The 22,987-nt window shown below is 39.3% G+C and overlaps 1 pseudogene across 1 annotated transcript; it reads right to left on the reverse strand.

Annotated features, from left to right (window-relative positions):
• Positions 1 to 2,943: 2,943 nt before the first annotated feature.
• LOC146497986 (tricarboxylate transport protein B, mitochondrial-like) lies at positions 2,944 to 21,900 on the reverse strand (annotated as a pseudogene). The gene is made up of 9 exons (XR_014870931.1): positions 21,536 to 21,900; positions 12,055 to 12,162; positions 10,211 to 10,310; positions 5,748 to 5,886; positions 4,803 to 4,887; positions 4,242 to 4,345; positions 3,804 to 3,919; positions 3,616 to 3,687; positions 2,944 to 3,264 (listed from the first exon to the last, which is right to left on the reverse strand). The product of XR_014870931.1 is annotated as a tricarboxylate transport protein B, mitochondrial-like (transcript).
• Between the last annotated feature and the right edge of the window lie 1,087 nt (positions 21,901 to 22,987).

The following is a 22,987-nucleotide window of genomic DNA, read 5'->3' on the forward strand; positions in this document are numbered from 1 at the left end:
AATCTTTATACTGTAAAGATGTTGAGGTTGTACAAGGGGGGAGTCAAGGAATTATATCACAAACACAACATTATGACCCAATTAATGGATTTATTACAGTACTGCATTAGATAGCTTCAAGTTTAGCTGGACTCTCCCAAAAACTCTGCAAAAGAATTCCCCACAGTGAGTACTTTTTTTACTTTGTTGCTTGAGTTTTACTTATGAGTCCTTCTACTCCCTCATTCAAACTAAAAATTTCAAGTCATCTTCTGCAGAGAGCTGTGCATTCCTGAACCAGTGTTTTGAATAATGCGTGAGAAAGAGAGTAACGAAATGAGTAAGAAAGAGAGAGAGAGAAAGCATGGATAGTTACAGTTCACTGTACAGGCACAACAGCCAAAACTAGAAGAACGAGTTCCTTGTTCGATTCCTCCCCTACCTGCCCCCCCCCCCACCCCCCCCCCCCCCCCCCCCCCTCGGTTTGTCCTGATGTTATCTGCAGTGAGGAAAAGGGCAGAATAACAGTTAACGAGTGAGGAGGGCAACAAAAGCCACCAGACTGTATGCTTTCAAGGTTTCAGATGTGTATTTTAATTTGTTTTCAAATCCCCTACAACAAACAACTTAACATTAAAGCACAGACATTAAGTAAGGGACATTTATTGCACAAGCTTCATCAACATGACCCACACACACATACACACACGCACGCACGCACACAAACACACAATTCTATATACACAGCATTGGAATACACTGATTTAATATCACAGTATAATGTTCTCTTGGTTGCCCGCAGTGGTGAACATGAATATGGCTGCGCAGAAAAATACATAATAATAATAATAATAATAATATTTTCATGAATACTAAATAAAAGACAATTTTGAGAATTACAATACTCGAACAGTGGTAACAACTAGAACAAGCAGACCCCTTGTTGTTATTATAAAAACATGTCTGGACCACACAGTTTTCTTGTATGATCATTAAAGAGCAGGTTAATTAAACATGAAATAAGCTATTGTCACACCTAAAAGGACAGAACAGGGTGAATGCCAGTCAAAAAAAACATTCATGAGTGTTTACAGCAACGTTAAAAATTAGGGTTTCTGGATTTGATGGCATGATGTCGGTTATGTAAACGTTAACTGTTTTAACCACCACAGAAATTACTGTCACCCTGGTGAGGCTGGATAATGCATGAGGATACTGGACAAGATGTTTTCGCCAACAAACACACCCGCAAAAGGCACATGGAGTTCAACTTTGAATGAAACATGGCACTGAAACAGAATGATGCTGGAAACTGAACAAACTGATTTCCAACAATTTGTATAAGAAACAAATACTGCCCAGAAAAAAAAAAGTCACCACCTGGAATGAAGCAAATAGTTAGGATCCTTCCATTGGACAGATTGTAAAATTTCAGATGGCAACAGGTTGGTGCAGTGAGTAACTTCTCTTTCTTAAAGAATCGTGTGATATCCTGTGGCCGTGAACTTGATTTAATGCCACTTCAGGAGGATAAAGATTGGACTCTGGAGCATTGTAAAAAATAAATAAATAAAGGCATGTTGTCTGATGAGGTCCCTGTTCCAGAGTCATTGGTGCACTGGGGTAAGAAAAGAGGCGGATGAAGTGATGCATACATCATGGCAAGTAATGTTTGTTTCTTTCCTGATAGCACGGTCAGATTCCAAGATGACAATGCCAGGATTTGTCATGCTCATATTGTGAAAGAGCAGGTCAGGGAACACAAATCATCGTTTTCACACATGAATTGGCCGCAGACTCATTGAGAATCTTTGTGATGTTCACAGTGGCCTGACACTGCTATCATCGAGATCCTGGCAAAAAATAAAAAAAATTAAACCAACCCTGGATAGAAATAAATGCTGTGATATTCCATAAGCTTATCAAAACCATGCCCTGATGATTGCATGCTGTTGTCAAAGCTAAAGCCGGTCCAATAAAATATTAGAATTTGTAATTTTTTTTTATTTGGCCAAGCAGTGTATTTAGCAGAAATAATAATTTTTTTAAAAAAAGTAAAACTGTATCTAATGTAAACAGAACAAAAATCCACACTGGGTGGAGTCAGGTTGGTAAAATATGACCCAGTGAGAGGTGTTGTCTCCACTAAAAGCAAAATAGAAGCCCGATGTTACTTTGTCTAAACGACTCATTGTGTCTTGTAGACTCACAGTGATATACAAAGCAACTAAATAATTTCCACATCTTAAAAAAAACTTTATACACCAGATAAAGAAAAAAACAACAACAACAGTGTGGCACAGATTAACAGCAAATATTCTCTTAATTCTCTATTTAATAATTCACTTTCAAAGATTATGTATCTCACAGTACATAGTCATAATATTTATTATTCTCTTAAGATAATTAGGTTACTTTTGCTTTCTTCTGAACAGACTTTCATAACACAATAGGCTTGACATTTGGCACAGGAATTAAAATATATAATATTCTGTAAGTTATCAATAAACTAAATTGAATCTACACTGTATAAAAATACATGGCAGGTTATAAACCAATTTTATTTAAGGCCTAACTATGGAAGTTGCTGCAGCTTGTGTGACTGCAAACTGCAACCAGTTGCACTCTGGCTCCTCAGGACTTTTAGAAGAGACAGAAAGCAATGCAAACTCAAGAAAATCCAGCAGGATATCTGCATATTTGCAGTAAAACAGCTGCGAATGACTACAAATAATGCTCTTCCCTGACAGAGGCTTACAGAGAAAGTAAACCAGATAACTTAAAATAAAGGTGCTGCTGCTGGCGATGCTATTGGCCAGTATTTTATATATATTTATAAACTGGTGATGCATCTTTAGGATAAAGGTTCTTTTTATTATTATTATTAATATTATTTAATTATCATTTATCTTTCTTTTCTTCAATCTTGTCAGGGAATGTTGATGCTCAGCATCATTTACACCAGGTGTAGGTGACGCCAGGCCCCTTTTCTTCTTTTGTCTCCGAGTATATTGACTTCCTGCTCTGCATACAACACTAATCTAAGTTCAGCTCTCTTTTTCACCCCTTCTGCTGTTGGTTTCATGACACAAAAGAGGCCTGCTGAAGTCAGATCTATGTCTGATGCTTGTGAAGGAGGAAGTTGCCACCTTCGTCGTATGTCCAACCACCTATTCTGTCTTCCAGACCATATTCAGAACCTTTACGACCTCCTCATAGATGATGAAAACTATGGCCACATCAAGACATACACGGCCAAGCCGGGGAACTGTTCCTTTATAGAACCTGTAGAGGGATAAAGAAAGAGGGAGGAGCATGTAAGACATTAATTGTTTAGGGTGGAGCCATATTTATCTGCGGTTAGGGTTATATTTTCCAGTATTTTAATTAGTTTTTGTTTTTTTTAATCATTTGGCACATTCTTATTCTTAAAGTGTTTAAGTTTAGATTTTTTTCACTCAAGTTCTTTAGAGTAATAAACTAAAGCCAAAAAGCATTTCTTATACAGTGTTGACAGTAGAATCTGTGAAGTAAAGAAAGACACATTGTTTTTTTAAAGCTGTGTTGTTTTAAATCAGCCGTGAAACCAACACTACAAGCCAAACCAAACGAAATAAAACATGGAGGTGTACTTACGCTGCCAACCCTTCATATCTCAAGATCTTCATGGCACAGTCCAGCGTTTTTATATTTATGTGCTTCTAGACCCTTTAGAAAAAGCAGAAGAGCATTAGTACATCTGTCCAAGGGTTGCACGTTTGTATTTAAAAACACAAGCAAGTAAGAAAAAGCGTGTGATTTGTAGCATCTGTTGCATTATGTACCTGCATCCTTGTCTTGATGACATCTAGTGGAGTGTTTCCAAATACACTGGCTGCTCCTGCTGTGGCTCCAAAGAGTCCAGTCAGCAGCGGATTTATTGCTTTGTTGGGGTTATCACCTTATGAATGTGACAGAGCAGTATGAAGGGTGGGGTTAGCTCTAAATCAGAGTTAGTTCTAAACTCATTAACATGAAGGATACTAATGTGCTAATTAATTTCACATCATAAATATTAATAGCAATACTCTATATATCAATCTCCACACACTGTATTATTACTATGCAAAACAGCCTTTGGAAATCCAACTGGGGTTCAAAGAACTGCACAATGACCTACAATAACCCTTCAGACAATTTGCAGAGTTGGTCTCTTTTTATTAAATATTGTTTATAGTAATAACAAAGAAATGAATAAACCAGCTGTACTCATGTACACGCACCTTTGTACCAGTTCTTGAGAGAAGTCATCACAAAAATCGAATAGCCTGGTTGGAGCCTTGCTTCAAGACTGTTGCAGTTAGACCCTGATATGTCCCTCTTAATCCTGTTCAAACCGGAAGCCAGAGGGTAAGTTAATAAATCCTTCTTCAATTAAATTAGACAGCACATTGAATAAAGAGAGGAACCCGAATACCACAGCCCAATCCCAATTTCCAACTTAAGGGCTAAGAACTAAAAGCAGTATGAGAGGCTGTAAATGTTGTTGGAGGGGGAGGGCAGGGGGGCAGCACTTCAACACATATCACATATTACCCTAACCCAGCCTATTTGAACATCTTTTCAGAGTCTTAAAACACTGGACTTGTTTGTTTACACATTTACATTTTTAATGCTGCAAGACTTTTCCTGGTGACTCTCTGACATATATGTCTGATGATTTACACAATGATATGAGAGTGAATATTGTTGTTGATGCTTGACCAGGGTCAGTGTTTCCCACTGCATTACCCTAACCAACCAGCAGATGTCAGGTGAATGTCATGCATGAAGCCCACGTTTACCTTGAGCCCTGATCATCTCTCTGACTCCGTGGAAGAATCCCTTGTATTTGGGGTTGGCTGATGTCTGGTCATGAATGAATTTAACCTTGGGAGATTAAAGACAAAAAATACAGACAATACATTTTACAGATGTGGGAGTGAAAACTGAAGAGGTTTAGTGTAGTTCTCTTACAAAGAATATTTCTCTATCAGGTTGGTAACTTTAACCTTCAGTCAGTGGTTTTCAACTAGTTTTACTTCATAGGCCGAAGACACAATATGACAAAAATCATGATGAGAATAATTTATAAGTCATTCAACAATTCTTCATAGACTCTGATAAAATTGTGGCTATAAACTGTATACAAGCCACAGCCTGCACAGAATGTGGCACATTAACTATTTTATCTCAGTAATCTTTTAATAATTGCTGGAATCCAAAATTGCAGCCGAAATAGCCTCAGTCTCTCACGGGGCTAAAACAGTGAAGCAGAACGCCGCACCCTCTCACATCCACACAACCAAACCTGTCTTTGAGCTGTGGGAGGAAATCCTCACAGACACAGAGACAACATGCACACTCCCCACAGAAAGGCCCCAGCAGACAAAAATTACAACCAGAAACCTTATTGAGGTTTTTCAGGTGATGTGAGCTCTAACTGCTGCACCATCATGCTGCCCACTTTCTGAAAACGGTCACATTTAACAAACGGTCCATTTAGACAGCAGATTATGAACATCCTGAGATGTCCATCTTTGCACTGAAGTCCCTTTAACATGATATCTCTTATCCCATTTAGTAAAATTTCATTATTTGCAGTTCATAATTTATAGATTATAATTCACAGTGGACCTACAAAGGCACCAAACTATTGCACTTTATCTTAAAGTTTTCATACATTTTCATACATTGACACTGTTGCTCTCTCTATATTTGAGGGTCAGCTCAGAGCTTCAGAAACACACCTTGACTGTTTCCATTGGGCAGACCACCAGAACAGCCTCCATGACCCCGGCTCCAAGCCCACACAGCAGGCCTTTGGTGCTGTCCAGTCGACCGGACTCATCCTTGGCGTGGTTACTGAGGAACTCAAACACCCCAAACCTAACAAGTAGAAAAAAAGCCAGCAAAGAATTATGGGAAATGTAGACATAGGAGTGTCTGAGAAAAACAGACTGAATAACAAAGTTAATCTCATTTAATAATTAGATGTGGGCAATCTTTGTGATTACACTGTAAACTGTGAAATTATTTCTTCTACAAATACTCAGATTATTTCAGTCTTTCACGTGGCAACATTGCAAGTTCAAAGTTGATTTAAGAAATTAAACTACCCACTGTAGTCACGTTTGTTTTTACTAAAATTAAGTAAACTAAATAAATTCAAATAGATAGTAATACTGCAGGCAAAGGTAAGGGTTTTCATGTCTCAGTGAGCACAGATGAAATTAGAAAGCTTCTTCCAACTCAGATTTTTGGAGAAAGCAAACTGCTGCAACAGCCTAATGTGTTCAGGCCTTTTATTTTATCGTCCTGCATCCTCATTAAAGATGAACCAATAAACTGCAGAGTCTCAGTAACCAATGTGTGACCAGCAACAGCTGCCATGGAAGCCAGCCCAGCTACAGAGAGGTGTGGTTTGTGTTTCTCTGCAAATGTTGTGCCAGCAAGTCCTTTGCAAGAAAGGTTATTTATAGATGGAATTGAATTGTGGCGGCAGGAGGACACTGCCTGGTACATTTAGCAAAGAGGAGGGGGAGCACAGACATTAGGTCTTGATGAATGCTTTGTTTTCCTCTCTTTTCTCAGTCTGCTTGAACCATTTACCTGCTGTTGTAACAGGTCTAAAAAAATTTAAAAAAAATTAGACTCGCTTCATCGGATTTTAGTTTTTTTCTCCATCTGCCTTTCTAACCAAGACTTACTTCTGCTCATTAACTCTCCACATCTGTTCCTGTCTCACTGCTCGCACTGATTCAGATTGCTTTGAAAGACAAGCTCCCCACAATAAACTGAATCCTTAGCAGCACCTAACAGTACATAAACATAAATTCCTGTCTTTTCTCACACCATTTGCTGACTACAAACACTGTTTTAGCTTAGGGCAAATTAAAATATAAAGCTCTTCCACACAGCATGCTAGAATGATGACAGAGCACTTAATGACTAACCTTGTGAAACAAATGCTATTCATTAAAGTCTGCCGAGGAGAAATATGCTACTGTCAGGCTCTCTCCTTTGCCAATTTACTCTATAGCCTCTCCCAGACTCATTTAACAAGTGGACTAAACTTTACAGTCAGAATGTGACACATCATTTGGCTGACATCCACAGTCACAGATGAGTCATCCTAGATAGTGGACTGCTGCCCAGTCTTCGTTAGGGGGTCGTTTTTATAGGGTCACTTTTTTCTGTCGAGAAGACGAAGGAAAGCAAAGGAAAGGAAAGGGAGAAGAAAGAATGCTGATGCTGATATGGATGAAGAGCTAAGGAGAGATAAAGGTCAAAAGCTCTCTTGCATGTCCCTCTCTTACCTCCTTGACAACCTTCCAGCACATTCCATGGCACATGAGGGTGCACAGACAATCAGTTAATGGAATGAGCGGGCTGGAAGAAAAGGAGTGATGGAAAAGACGAAGGGGAAAGAAGATGGAGGAAGTAAGAAAAAAAAAAGGCAGGGGGTAGAAAAACTAAGCAGACCAAGCAGTGCTTAATAGAAAAGTGTCAAGGTATTCTCCATTAATCAAAACTAGCTTTCCAAATCTCAGCAGTTTTTAATTTCTCATATTCATTTTCTCATATCTCATATTCAAGTATTTATTTTCTGCAGTATTTTGAAGTCACTGGTTTCCCTCTGATCCTTTTAAATATACCGCTTTTCTTTTGGTCTTAATGGCTGCAGATTTAATTATAACTATAATAATCATTATTATTAGACATTTAAAGGGGTGAGAATCTTAAATGAAAAAGACGAAAAGACATGTAAACAATGGAGACAAAGGCATTTCATACACATTTCTGTATAAAATGTGACCACTTGTATGTAGTTTTAATTTTCAAAGTAGGCTGATCTCAAGAGCAGAAATAGAAGATGACCTTACCCATCACAAAAAGTCAAAATATCATTATCAGTTTGTTTAGTCTTTTCTATTTCAGTATCAAGTAGAAAAAGAATTTTTGCAGGACCATTTATATGTTTCAAATCTGCCTTTAATTTTGTCCTTTTTGTGATTTTTTTAAGCATTTTTAATATTTTTTTCTTTAGGGCTGACAAAGTATAAAAAAAAGTTAAACAGCTGATAATAGACAACAGCTAAATGGGTCACAAGCTTAAAAGATTCCTGGCCTAAATGTGTATACACCACAGAGAGCATGTTTTACGAATGCTAATATGCAATGTGGCCATTTATAAAGATTTTTAAACTTCACTGCACAGTAGAAAGAGTCCAAAATCCATATATAAATGACATCATATTCCTTTATAACATTTCTATGGCAATAAACGGCTTTTCTCCATTTTGCCATATTCCCTCCCAGAAAATTCTCCTTTGAGCTGAAACAAAACCATCCAGACTCGCTCTTAAAATGACGCTAAAGTCTGATTGACACACACACACACTGTGCATCAGCATAAACACACCCAAGTCTCCTGTTTGTAACCCTATTGAGACCCTGTCGGAGTTTGAGTGGCATCTTTGCTCCGCCTGGCTGGGCCTGTCTCTCTATCGTGTGTACACACACACACACACACACACACACACACCACACACACACACACACACACACACACACACACACACACACACACTTTTGTTGTTAGTTTTTGTTCTTCATTTTAATCGTTTTGCCTCCTATCCCCTCTCTCTTTTCTTTATTTTGTGTATGTATACGTACGTATGTACAACCATCTTCATGAGGATCAGTTTGAGTTTTAGAACAATGGAGTGAGGACACAGTGAGGAAGTGAAGATTTTTAATTTTCCAACACCCCTTCAAAGGGCTGTTTGAGGGTTAATACTTTCACTTTCAATCTCTGATGTAAGAGTTAGGTTTCTATTGGGTAAGGCACTAGGGAGTGTAATATGTCCATAAATGTTCTCACAAAGATAGCTACACAAATGTGTGTGTGTGTGTGTGTGTGTGTGCGCACTTGTCTGAAGATAAATGTCACTGCTACAAAAGAATAACATAATTATACTGAATGCTAGTGTGGCATTTATGCCTTGCCTTGTGGGTAATGGACTAGAATAATTGGAGTGTGTGAGTTAATGGTTTCAGGTAGAAGATCACAGCGGCTTTAGCTAAAAGGGTTCCTTTCATTCCACGTTCCTTTGGTACATGTGTATTTGTACATATGTACTCTCTAACAGTTTGTGATTATTAGAATATGAGCATGAGATCTAAGATTTTAATCAACAAAGTTAAAAGCAAAAACTTTTTTAGAAGGTTTTGAGTTCAAGTGTCATTTCTGTCTGATATCAAGAAAAATGTCAATGAGAAGAAAGAGGGGAAAAAAGCTCTTTAAAAAAATGACACATGGGTTAAATTAAAATTATTCTTATTTATGTTCTATTATTCTTTATAGAATGATGCAAGCAATCTGAGGAAGGGGTGTATCCCATACATAGCATAAAAGCTGCGTGTAGCTTCTAGCTCTAAAAAAATGAAGCCATTGAGCAAGTAACTTAAACCTCCATTCTATCTAATAGACAGGGGGGATTACTCACGTTGCAGGTTACTGTTGTATAGAAGTCTATGGGAAAACAGCCCTCAGCTCAGTTGCTCTGTAACATCAGTAAACACTTTCCTGATGAATTTATGAGCTCAGTCTTTTGTTTCAGAAATGAAGATAGTCTCACTATGCTGTCAATCCACCCTTTGCTCGTCAGGTACTTTCAAAACATCATGACGAAAACGCTCTGCCCTAGGCCTCAAAACAGGACCTTCATAACAAATGGTCACAATGGCTACCTCTGCCTTTAATGCTGTGTACATGCTCAGTTAATTAACAAAGTGAAGGTATTTAAAATGTGTCCTCTAAAACAATTCCTTCACACTAACTGCTGTGTCGTGTGAAAATAGATCTGCTGACCACACATCCTCCTAAAGACAATCAAAGAATTTTTTTTTAAAACAAACAAACAAAAAACTGTGATTTTATACAATGATGAGGAGGAGGAAAGGAGAACTAAGAGGGGCAGAAGGAGGAGGAGTATATACAGCATCACTTTTTGATTCCATTCTCTTACACTGTAATAAAGTAGAAGTGCAGTAAATCTGCAAGCAGCATTTACTGTGTTGTGACTGTGGACATTGCTCTTCACGTCAGCCATATTTTAACTTAATAAACTGAGAATATTACATCACAAATTATGCTCAAGTAAATGTATTTACCTTGCACATGATAGACCTCTGCTTTATAACATACCTGACAGCAGATTTGGGTATGGATCCATACAGCAGAGAGCTGAGACCTCTGTACAGCCCTTTGATACCGTGACTCTGTACTGTCTGTTTCACACAGTCGCCTAAAGCAGATACACAAGCAGCAAATATTATAGAATGAACATAATATGCATATCTGCATACAACACAGTTTGCTTTCTAATGTTCAAATATAAAAATTCTACAATTTGTCTGTTTTTCAGGCTGAGTGCATTAACCCTTTAGAGAATACACCAATACACTTGTCATTTACACCTCAATCATCAACATCACAAAAGAGCATGTAGCAACAGTAAAACTATAATAATATATATGCTGCAGATAAGCTGAACCTCAGCTGATATTTTCACAAAATCTGGTGTTTTACTTTAAGCTTGTTCCTGGCTCTTGGCTGCATCAGTCCAGTAATCAAAGTTCTCCAATGAAGCCAACTGAACAAGAAAAGCAGCAGCTGTCTTGAGTGCTCATTAGCACGGTCTCCAATCCTCAAATCCTCAAATGATATCCACAGATCCTGGGTGTGTTTGTGTACACTCGTATGCATGGATGGCGAGTGTGCATTGGTCTGATCTAAGTCATATAAACAAGCACAGTGACAGCCTGCCAGAATCACTAATGTACCTGGGGATGATGGGTAATTAGATAATGAGCTCCCAAGAGTGTTGCTTTTATTGGATTATTGTATGTTTTTTATCATTGTTTATGCTCTCTTGCTGCAGAAATACTGTTTATTTATTAGGTTTTGCTGAAAATTCGAATAAAAGTAATAAAGAATATTGTTTTTGAGCCTGTAGTAGATGTCTGCCACCAGATTAAATCCTGCACTCCCTGGTCACTTCATTAGATACACCATGCTAGTGTTTTGACTTGCTTAAATGCCACGAATAGAGTTATGCTTCCAATTTTATAAATATTAACAAAAGCTTAACAGACTCAATAATAAACATAATGTCTGTAAGTACATATCATTGGTGTAAAGCAGTCCATTGATGGGTTGATGAAATGTGTTGCATGTAAAAAACAAAAAAAAATGATAACGCAACCAAAAAGAACCAGACAGGATGACATGGGCCGTGCATGCACTGTGGTCATAAAAGGACGGACATGGCCAGGCTGTTTTATGTAAAGCGTTCCATCATCTTTTGTCAACTACCCCAGATTAATCCCAGAAAGTTGATTTTGTGCATCTGGATGTTGAAACTGAAGAAGCCACTTGGATGACTGATGAAGAGTAACAGAATCAACTTTCTGGGATTTCCTTGCCTGGATGATTGAGCATGCATCAAGACATTTTTATCCCAGATTAAATTCATATTGGAATTCATGAGTCTGTTTTCCCCCAATTGAGTCATTGCCATCACTTCCTGTTTTATTCTGATGGTTACTCTTTTTCAGTGTGTAGTGTTTAGTTGTCTTTCTCCTCCTTATTTTCACCTGTCTCTCAATACCCTGCTGTGTCCACATATGCTAATTACCCTCATATTTCTGTTACTGCCCCTGTGTGTCTCTAACAGTTTTTGAAGTGCTATGAGTTCTGAGTTCCTCATCATTTAATGGATTAGTAATCAGCCTAAATAAACGTTTGCCTTCTGTTTACATCTGCCTGCCGATGAGTCTGTATTTATGTCCTCTTCTCTCATAATTCATGTGACTCTTGGTTTGAACCTCAGGAGGTTGACCATATTTACATGCTCAAATGCACTGAGCTGCTGCTATGTGATTAGCTAATTAGATGTTCACATTAATGTGTGACTGAACAAGCATATCCAATGAAGTGGCTGGTGAATGAACACTCATTTTACACTATTCCACTCACTGCATACAAACCTATTCCTCTATATTTTGGTGGATTGGCCTTCTCATCCAGCTGTAACTGGGTCTTGACATACTCTGTGGGAAAGGTGATGCAGATCTCTATGCCACCTGCGATTCCACCTGGAAACACAAAAGAAATCAGACCCAATCATCATTCATTCAGAGAACATACAAGAACAGCCACAGACGAAAGTGGCACCAATTTAAAAGTGAACACTGAAGAAAGAAAACCAGCTGCTGTGTCTGTTTGGGTGCAGCCTTACTGAGCCTTACTTAGACTGCTGCTCCTCTTAAGAATTACAAGGTACGCCATTACATCATGGATCATTACAGTGACTCCACAAATGGCTCTCCCTCCATAAACAAAAAGCACTGCTGTAGAGGGAGGAAGAGTAATGAGCTGGGCAAAATGAATCAACTGTTCCTGTCTCAATGAAGAATGAATAAACTAGAAGGAGGTTGTGCAAGAAAATTCAGCTGCCACTTACATGTTTGACTATTTTCTTTACCTAAAGCGTTGAGTGAGTGTTTGGAGAAAGAAAAATAGGCAGAAAGAAAGCAAGAAAAGGGTGATTCTTAAGAGATTCTTGCAGGGTTTGGCCTGAAACCAGCCAAAGACAGTGAGATGAGGACAAGTGTTCAAAGCCAAAGAATAACACAGATGAGTCACAAGGAAAGGAGGAGGGATGGAGAGACGGTTGACATTAATTAAATTATCCAGGGCCTACAGGGAGGGGTTCCATTACCGAGGCCAAGACCCTCCATTAACTCAATGACACAGATGAACACACATGAACAGCGTGCACGAGAGGCACAAGCAAGTCACGGGTTTACACAGACACTTGCAGAAATTAGTGCTTGAAAAAATAATAATAATCTAATCAGAAATGAGAAACCTCTTACACTAACACATCTAAATTTGAGCAAAGACCAAGACAATTTCCCCAAAGACCACAGGAATCCAACACAGTGAAAATCAAATCATCTCACTCAAAGTGAAGTACTGACGTCATACAAAGTGCAGGAAATGGACATTTTAAAATCAATATTGGGTGTGACGACCATTTGCCTTTAAAACAGCATCAACTTTTAGCATTAGCTGATTCACTCGTGTTGGGACACCAGGAAAATGTGAACAAAAGAAAGCATGTATTTTCACCACTATTTTTGACAACAAAATACATTTTAAGAACGCAAAATCATGACGTTTTCACGTTGATATATTGACCATAACAATGAGTAACATGAGGGTCCCCGTAATCAGATTCTGTAAGTATGGGAGAATTTTTTAGTGAGGAAACCTTCCTGGTTTCCAGTCTAGTTTCTAGCCTTTATTTCAAGTACTATTCACCATTTATGTGCGTGCTGTTGACCTTTGAGCTTCAAATGGGTGCCTCTTAAAGAAAAACTTAGCAGCACATGTACTTTTTTCACAAACTTTGTGTGTTTATGTTTCATTGAATCTGCTCATACATCCACATTTGCCTGGTACATGTCACTGAACCTTAAAAAAATAAAAGTAGACTGCAAGGTATCAGCAGCAACATTGCACATGAGCCTAGGACTTCCAAGAAGGCCAGTCAGCCGTGGCTGATCTTGGCCCTTTTTCTGAGGAGCTCACGTTGCTTCTGTTTGACTTCAGACACAGTATACCAACACAAATGGCAAAGACTAAACCTTATCTGCCTCGGCTGCCACTGGCTTTAAATAACACACTAACTTTATAATAATCCTACTTTATTCTGGACTTCTACATTTTTAGTGTGTTTTCATGTTTCATTGTTGTTTATTTAAGACTGCGTACTTGAAACCTTCTGTGCGACTTCTTCTGACTGTACAACAAATTGCCTATTAAGGTTGATAAAGACACGTTTGGTCCTTGAATGTTTAATCCACCAACTATGAGTTAAACTTTTTATTAGCTTAATATTTTATGTGCTTTTATAAACAATGACCTGGAAAACAAACAGGAATCTAATACTGGCTGAACCGGAAGCCATGAAAAACTGACAAATGGGTTGCCACACTGAGGACAGGGTTATCTTATAGTTATATATATGAAACAGGTGGTTGTTAATTAAACTTTTCAGCAAAATATTTCATTATTAGCAATTTTCCATTTAGCTGCCCTTGATTCTCAGGAGTCTGCTAAGCTAAATGTCAATGTAGCTGCCCATCCTAAACCGAATTCTAACCTCATCTCTAAAGTCAAGCATGGCAAAAACTGTCCTCAGATCTGAAAGCCAAACACAAGATCACCACACACAGACAGACATACATTTAAAATCAGGAGGCTCGTGAGCTGTAATGCTGCTAATCCTGCTGGAGTAGTAAGTAATCGTACGCCAGCTGAGGTGTAACAGAAATCACATGAGCTTTACAATACTCCATTCAGCGACATCCATCCTGATCCAGGATCAGTGGCCCAGTGTGTCTTGGATAGAAGACTAAACAATCAACATTCTTCTTCTGCTTTGTGCCAAGACGTCTCTGCATGTAAAACCAACCAGCACTCACTGAGAACACAGCGACTCAGCAGCAGAGACAAACACAAGATCAATCCTCATCAGACACAGCGCCTGCGGAGGAGAAGCTGCCTGTTTGTCTCCTAGTCCATTTTACAGCATATACTCAGTACTGAGGCACACACGTGCCTCTACACACATTTACAGATGACACCCTAAACGACTCCTGTGAGCTGCCAAAACTGGGTTACATGAGAAAAATGGCCATTAATCTTTATCTTCCTGGGCTCGCTCTCCCTCACCTGCTCTTAATTTTTCTCTCGGCAGCACCTTACTTCCTCTCTCCTCATCCCCCCCAACTACTCTTCTTCACTCTGTGTCATAAAATCGATGCATCGATATGGATCTCTGACACTTAATATTACAAGAAAGGAAATTGAAAAGAGTAAGCCGAACCCAGAAGAGGGTAAAAAAAAATGGAGTGCCTGATACAAATATGCTTCTACAGACTGTTAAAACTTAGACTAAACAGCAGTTTAATAAATCAGACACAGATGTGCCATTTCAAGGTAACACTGTCACTCTCTGGGCAGAGAAGATAAATTTATAACTTAATCAACACCTCTCCGATTTCACAGATGGGCCCTGCACAGTTGAATGCCTGCATAGCCAAAAATGTGTGAGACAAAAATCTGAAAATTATATGCATATGAGGCAAGAATACACTCTTGTAACACTTTCAGGATTTCCCTGAAACTTTGGATCCTGTTTGCAGGAATCTCCTTCCATTCAGCTACACCGGTGCTGTGACTAGGCTCATTCAGCCATCTGGTTTCAAATTCATTCCAAATTAATTAATTCACACCAAATTAGAACTAGACCACAAACCAGACCAGACAGCCACCTGGTGCTGAAACATTTGCACATTTATAATTATTACAGCAATCCGCCCAGACATTGTTAGCTATACAGTTACCTTTTGCTTTCTTGCATTTCAGTTTTCCTGGTGTTGAAAAAAATAATGATACAGTGTATTATGTTGTGTGTTTTGCTCATCTGAGGTTGCATTTAAATGAATTTAAAACCTGAGATGTACCAGATTATTTTTTTATGTCCTGATATTTAAAATCGTAGAATTGAAAGGCAGTTTTCTTTTTTCACATGACTATGTATAAAAATCCTTACCAAAACACAGTCTGTTCACAATTATAGACGATAAAGAAAAGGGTTGTATCCATAGAAATGAAAAGATGGAATAGTTAAGGAAGGTTTATATAAGAAATGTTGGCACTCCCAAAGAGGTTTTGTGCTTTTTTCCCCCAGAGGGAAATCACCAAGATTGTAGTACAATTTTTTTTCAGACATTTTGACAAGTGAACATCATTTCACTTGCAGAAATAATAAGATTTCTGTTAATTAAGGTAGCACAGGCTTGCCATTTTTATTATATGTGGTACAATAGTGCTCAGTCACCTCCAAAGGTCCATTTAAGCCAGGAGAAACCCTTTAGGTGCTTATTGACTTATCGCTTAAATGACCCACCATTTCAACTCCACCTAGTTTTGAACTCATTCTTTATGTACACATTGACAAACTGATATTAACGAATGAAAAATCCACACATACACAAATTGACGTCCATTGGTTGTAGTACAGAGAGACACAGAGGAAGCCAGGTGAGAAGACAGCCAGGCAGCCAGCTGACAGGGAAGAGCAGCTTCTGAAATCCTGTCCTGTCTGCTATGGTGACTAATGAGCACCCAGCACATCTGGTGGTGAAGGAGGAGAAGCTTCCTTTTTAGTTAGGAAGACCTGGCATGTGGCATGTTTTACATATATGGGAAGTACCGTTTCTATCGGTATTTATATTTTTCACTAGCAGTATAGGGTTAGCTCTTCAGCCTGCTGCACTAAATCACTGATGCAGTAAAAGCTAAAGACAATATAACACACCCAAAATAATCTGTGTCGGTCTGTGTGTTTGCATCAAAATGTATTATTAATTCGGATGTTCTTTATCAGGATGGTTATCGGTTACTTCCAATTCTCTGTGGGGAGAAAACACGGGAAAGAGTCTGAGGGAAAGATGTTCTTACGGTCAAATCTCCAGTCAACATGAGAACGTAGCCAGAGGACTGACGCACTTCAAACAGGAAGTGTCATATTAATAGTGCTGCGATATTTCTGTTTGACTTGCGCAAAAGATGAAAAGAATAATTCATCTGACGTCTGGCCTTTTAGGCTTCCTCTGTCCTGGATAACACTCTGTAATTCTCCACTGATGCTTAATTATATGAGGGGGATGTTGATTAATTTTACATAGGAGTCGATTCAACTGCCTAGAACCCTGCAGCATGAAGGCTGTACGCTTCTTTACATGAGCAGAGCAACTACGCACAGGTTGTTGTGACAAGCTGTACATCTGGAGACAAGGCTGAATTTGTATTAGTTATGTATTTATGTTGAATGACAACTGACTTTCAGCATCGGTTAAAGTAACGTTTGCAACAGTGTCAAAAAGACACTAGGTTGTCTACGATGAAACCTGACTTCTCAACCAATCTTTGACCTCAGGAAACAGCTTCCTGATGAGTTTATGCTCTCACTTGTTTAATGTCTTGTTTGATACAACACAATGCATGGCCCCAAATGGAGACCGAAAGGGGATGGAAGTGGACGATCTTGGCTGTCTTCACATAGACTGCTAATTTCCTGCAGTATAAATGTTCTGTACTCTCTGATTTCTCAGTGATCCCAGTCTTCATCTGTGATCCCTGGCCCCAATGTAGCTTTGATACTGAACTAATGGCTTTAAAATGGAAAGCAGTGTCAGAACAGCTTTGTCACTTTCATACAGAGTCTATGTTTACAACACATTTAGATCGTGTGTGTTCTGGCATCTTTACGCTCATTGTTTTGTTTTATTGCTCTCTTTAGTGTGCCTTCCAGATGCAGGCAGCTATTTTTAAAAGCCCTGTACACAGCAAAGGACCAAGAGCAGACAAAAGTTATAGGTATCTCCACATACTGGAAAATTTTGCCGCTAAGAGCCGGATATTTCCCTCAGGACCCGTCTGAGAAAATAGGATATGAAGGCCTTTAAATTATTGTTTTGAGCTAGCCATTTTTCATCAGGGTATTTTTGAACCCAACACATTAGTTGTAAATGAATTACCCTGCTATAATTAATATATCATATTTAACTTTGAGACAAATTTATAGCAGCTGTATGTTGATGCTGAGTGATGTGGTACTAAATCAGATCTGCAAAAAAATCAGAAACACAATGGCAAAAACAGAACATGTAATATTAAGCTGACATTAAACTGGCACTCTGTATTTTAAATTATTGCAATCTTTTTTCTGTGATGTTTATTTGCGTGAGCGGGAGTGCAAGCTGTTACAGTGGGGTGGCTGGGGGCTGAACAGACGAGTGCACTGTGAATTATTGTCTCGCCTCCTGGTACTCGGGGTCTGCAAGCAGCAACCACAATGGATGGGAGGGGACACTGTGTGTCGCCTGTGACGCGAGGAAACGGGGAGTAAGCCACAGTTTGATGAGCCCTCTGAGCCTGAGAGCAGACAGCCACTCAGAAACCTTAACTGGCTGCCCCGAGGCTGGAGCGAGAGTGATGGAGGAGAGGAGAAGAAAGGGGGAAAGGAGGAAATGTGATATTAAAACTATCAGAGAAATACCCAATCTATCTAGGAAAGCAAGAAAAAAAAACTTCCTCATTCTTACTGCGGCTCTGAGTCTGCTTCTCCAGTACAAAAGGGTTATTAATAAAAGCTACAACAGCGCATGAAATCACAACAGCCTGTAAACCAGGACCACAGAGGCATTTAGACTGCGCTCTCCCTGAGGCTTCACACAGATAAAATTCTCCCTCCTGTCGTGTCTCAACTTCAGTCATCACCAGTGGCTGGAGAGAGGAGCTGAACAAACCAATGGGAGCAGAAAAGAGCTCAAAGAAAAGAAAAAAAAATACCCCACTTCTCTCAACCAGACTATGCGGGCTCGCTAAGCCATTAAGCTTTGACCTTCTGCTTCTTGCTTTGTCTTCTTTTGAGCCTTTGGCCATTTATGTGAGTGACTTTCTCTGTGTACACAGACATACTGTTAACCAAGAAGGATACAAAGTAGCATTAGCATGACAGAAAACCAAAAGAAAACCAAGTTAGAACTGTTTAAACTATTATCTTTCCTTTTGGTATCTCAGGTCAGAATCACACATTTTATATCTACTGCTGAGTCATCCTGTGACGCTCTGACACACCTTCATTTCTAAACTGTAGACAGAGAGTGATAAGTCGCTGGTTTCTACACAGGATGCACAAAGTTGAGACAGAATGCAACTGTGCGGCTGTTGCAAAACTAGACAGACAGGCCTGACTTGAGCTAAACAGCTAAGGGAGCAGGGTACAACACTGGGCCATATCCAGTCAATCAGGCTGCACAGGAGTGATGGGGGAAGGCAAAGATCTCACCACGACCTCTTTTCCATTTCTATGCAGCTGACAGGACATCATGAGATTTTTTTCCTCCTCCTCTCACTCCACCTCCCACCCTAACACAAAATCTTAAATTAGTCAGATTAGTGACACAATTCAAACTGATATAAATTAGCTTTAATGTGCACAGGAAAAGAAAAAATACCTAAATAGCCTTAAATGTGAATCAGAGGTTCCCAGTTCCAAAATAGTTGGAAAGCTGTGTAATATACAAATAAAAACAGAATGCAATGGTTTGCAAATCTCATTACCATATTAAACCCATAGTTTATTCACGGTAGAACATGGAAAAAGGTTTAAACTTACCATTATAAGAAGAAACTAAGGTCATTTTGAATTTGATGGCAGCAACACATCCCCAAAAAAGTTGAGACAGTGCCAAATGCTCCAAAAGTTCTAAACTGATAAAAGGTCTGGACTGCAGGACTGCCCGCAGTTCAGCACCCAGGCTCTTCTACTATGAAGCCATGCTACTGTAATAGATCCAGTACAAGATTTAGCATCGTCTTGATGAAATTTGTATGTATGACCCATCCACATACCATGAAATGGTATGTGGATGTGTCAATACCATTGCTAATACCTCTCAATGGTATTGATTCCTCTGATCAGAGAACAGTTTTCCACTTCGTCTCAGTCGATTTTTAATTAATTTTGGCCCAGAGAAGACATAGCGTTTGTGGACCATGATCACATATAGCTTCTCCTTCTGCACGAAAGACCTTTAAGCTCCATTTGTGTTCACAGATAATGATTTCTGGAAGTGTTCCTGAGCTCATGAAGATCACAGGCACCCTGAGATTTGCGGCCTCATCCCTTGCACACAGATTTCCCCAGATTCCCAGGATCTTCTAATAAGTACTGTAGATGACGAGATATTCAAATTCTTCACAGTTTTATATTACTCTGAAATTGTTACACAATTTTTTAGATACTCTTTTTTTAATCCAGTCTTTTACTGCAAAATGTTTCTCCAGCTATTTCTTTGTATTGTCACTTAATTTACCAGCCTTTTGTGTAGCCAGTCACAACTTTTTGGAGGTGTGTTGCTTACATAAAGTTCAAAACGAGTTAATATTTTTCACAACATTCTAAGATGTCTCATATTAAAGCTTTGTTTTCTATGTTCTACATTAACATTGCATTCTGTTCTTATTTACAATTTACACAATATTCCAACATTTTTGGAACTGTAACTTATCACATTTATATTTATTTAAAGTCTTGAAAAAACAGCAGCTGGTGTTTTTAAATCTACAATCAAAAAGAATTCCTTCAGAACTATAAAACATTCAGTATGCGACAACTGCAGCAGCTCAGGGTTGAAAAATCAGTGTGAGTGCTGCCAAATATCAGCATGTAGCCTTAATACAGGAGCACCTCAGAGAGGCTTTTCATCAGCCGGAGCTGCTGCAGCCTGATCATCATCACACAGGGAGGTCGAGGGGTTTTGGAGGGGAGGGGGCAAAAGGAGACAACTCGGTACAACTCAAGTCTTGCTGAATAGTAAGTTCACCAGTTGATCTAGATATCAGTTGTTTGGAGATAATCAACCATTAATGGACTTTTTTTTAAATTAGGTGTTAAACCATAACTGCCAAAAACTCAACATTGATTGATAAACCATTCAAATAATTGTCAGTTGCAAGTATTGAGTAAAAAAATGACAGAATACATACAAAAGTAAAAAAGATATGTAAATTTCTGAGTGCAAAACATCAGGTGATGATGTTTTGCACTCCCAAAAAATGTTTTGCACCCCCCAAAAAAGAGCAAAATGTAAATATGTACAGTTTCACGAAGACTAGTGGTGTACTTTAATGAAGAACATACAGCCTGAAGGCATCTCTTGTGCTCTGGTGGCCCACTGCACAAACCCGAGACTCTAAATGGCTCAAGTGTGCGTGGACGACTGCCCACTGTGCATTATGTTAAGTGCAGTGAAGGTGATCTTTAGATAAGTAGGATAAAAATCAAGTCAGTGCAGTGGGTCAAACTGACCTAACCATGACAGTACAGATGGATTTGATAGCACAGAAACACCGAAGAATAAAATCCTCCTTTTGTAGAAGATTCGAGCAGCACCAGATTAGAGTGTCTTAAGGACATACAGGCTATAACTTTGTTTAAAGATCGTTTCCTTCAATCTTACGCTCTACTGCCTAAACTGAAGCTGGGACACATTAGTGCAACTCCACTTACTCACGTCCATGCAAGCAAACGTGTGACGTGTCATTTAAAAGGAAAGCTTTCATCGGAAATACAAACAAGTGTGGTACTCCTTTGGCTCATAATAACTTCTTCTAATCCCAACATAGTGACATTTCTGCAAACTGTAGCGCGTCTTTGCTCGCTGACTTTTTTAAACCTCCCTGGCTTCTGACTCGACAAAGTTTTGCTTCGTAGCACAGCCAAGTAGAAAGAAAGAGGCGTGGATGCTTTCTTGAACTGTGACTAACACCAGAGTGGCATCGTGTCCATGTGAGACTTTTCCGTGTGGATTGTGATGCGCTTACCTGCCAGAATCGCTTTTCCCGGATGAGTTAATTTCGCTTTCCCAGCCGGTGCCGCTGCCGCCAGACACCGCGGTCTGTGAAAGGGGCTGATAAAAGTACCTTTACCCTGCATAGTTACCCGATTAAACGCAGTTTAGTGTGGCTCGCAGTTTTTGTTTTGTTTTGTTTTGTTTTCGTTTCCAAATAGAGTATAGTAGCGAAACACCTGGGCGCCTTCAGTCTGAAGAGCGTTCCTGGATTCAGGTGGAGACTCCGGCGGATCTCTGTGTTGACAGTGGGCGGATACTGGAACTGTCAAGGAAGTTGGGATCTTCTATATCCAATAAATGTTATTTGTAACCATGGAAACCCCGTGTCGCGACGGTAGTACGTAGAGAGCAAAGCAAGCCGGAACCACAGAAAGGGGCGGATAAAGACTTGTGTCCGTGTACCCTGCTGAACTTTATAATGTCCAATTAAAGCGAATGAACTTCAACATCCCCCGAGCGGTCAGTGAACGTTACACCGGGTGTGTAGCTGTAGCTGTAAGAGCGCAAAGTGAGAGACCGGCCACTTTTCTCCCACACAACAGCGAAAAAGGGCGGGGCACAGCCTCTCCTCACTGTTTTCCTCCAAACAGATGATTACAGCTGAGCGAGGAAAACAGAAATAGGCTAAATGAGTCCTTTGTTATTGTCTGCTGTGAAAATGGTGAGCATTTTTGACTTCGCCTGCCAGTTACAGGTCCAGATAGTCCAACCACACCTCTCCAAACAAAGAGGCTCGGAGGCACAGACAGAAACCATCAGTCAGATAAATGACAGCTCGGTTACCAAAATGTCAGAGTCCAGCGGAGGATGGAAATTACAGTGTAGCAAAAAAATGGATGTAAACCATGTTTAAAGGTGAAACTCCATACCCTCTTTTGCAAAACAACAAAACAGGGAGGGGAAGAGCCCTCCAGAGCAGTTAGGTTTTCCTGTTATCCTCCATTTTTAAATCGGTTTAGTGTAAGAGTAGGTTCGTCCATTTTAGTATTTTTCTAAAGCTTATGTTTTGTGTCAGTTTCTCCTTTTTGGATGTGATTTAAGCAGTTCAGAATAAACACTTTGAAGGTATTCACAGTGAATAATCACGCGCCCCAGTGCCTCTGCGAGCGTGCTGTGTTGATGAGAAGCAAACACATTTCCACTCATGCATTTAATTCTATCCGTCCACTTTTTTCGTAGTCTATCTCTTAATTTTTGTTGGATTCAACTGAAATGTTTCACACCCAGTGTCTCCTGATGTAAAATAACAATGCACGAACACACACAGTGTGTAAACTTTATTCCTCTTTCTGTATGCATGAATTGTGCAGATAAAATAAGCAACTGGTGTGCAGCTCAGATATTTGCATTTTATCTTTGACAAATCTAGTGCCGGTGTTGTGCCAAAAAGTGATTGTCTGCCAAAAAACTGATTTCCGGTATT

Source organism: Neolamprologus multifasciatus, chromosome 18 (genome assembly GCF_963576455.1).
Source record: "Neolamprologus multifasciatus chromosome 18, fNeoMul1.2, whole genome shotgun sequence".
Lineage (NCBI taxonomy): Eukaryota > Metazoa > Chordata > Actinopteri > Cichliformes > Cichlidae > Neolamprologus > Neolamprologus multifasciatus.